This window comes from Chlorocebus sabaeus, chromosome 1 (genome assembly GCF_047675955.1).
Source record: "Chlorocebus sabaeus isolate Y175 chromosome 1, mChlSab1.0.hap1, whole genome shotgun sequence".
NCBI classification, from domain to species: Eukaryota; Metazoa; Chordata; class Mammalia; order Primates; family Cercopithecidae; genus Chlorocebus; species Chlorocebus sabaeus.
The window spans coordinates 92,822,249-92,822,791 of NC_132904.1; the positions used below are offsets into that span (position 1 = coordinate 92,822,249).

General features: G+C 37.9%; 1 protein-coding gene across 4 annotated transcripts in view; it reads right to left on the reverse strand.

The window, feature by feature from the left end:
- The window catches only part of MAML2 (mastermind like transcriptional coactivator 2), a 368,014-nt gene that overhangs the window by 279,915 nt on the left and 87,556 nt on the right, over positions 1-543 (reverse strand). The window lies entirely within an intron of this gene.

The following is a 543-nucleotide window of genomic DNA, read 5'->3' on the forward strand; positions in this document are numbered from 1 at the left end:
AATACTGAGATACTTAGCCATCTCAGTATTAAATGGAACTTAAATATTTCCCCCATACATGGGTTCACAGAAACCTGTATTTATCTTCTGAGCCTTATCACAATCACAAACAAATAAGAACTTAGTGCTTGTCTTCCCACGTTACATGGTAAGTTCATGAGGTTAGGAACTGTGTTTCTGGTTGTACATAGTAGGCAGTCAGTAAACAGTTATTACATTAATGAATCAATACAGGCATTCCTCATCCACGGTTCATTCTTGAGCTAGACAGACAAAGATAGGAAGTTACTCATTTTACACATCTGAAGCCACATAAGTATGTCAGGCTGCAACACATCTTGTTTGACTCTATTAAATGCCATAAATATCTCAACAGAGAGAAAGGAAAAAACCTACAATCCAGAAGCAGGCTGTGAAGACAGAGGACATGCCAGTAAGAAAGAAATGAATACTTTGGGTAGTAGCAATCTCAGAACTAGAAAAGTGCTACAAGAAGAAAACCACCAGTGGCAAGACAGGAACTACATTGAAAACAGGGATTAC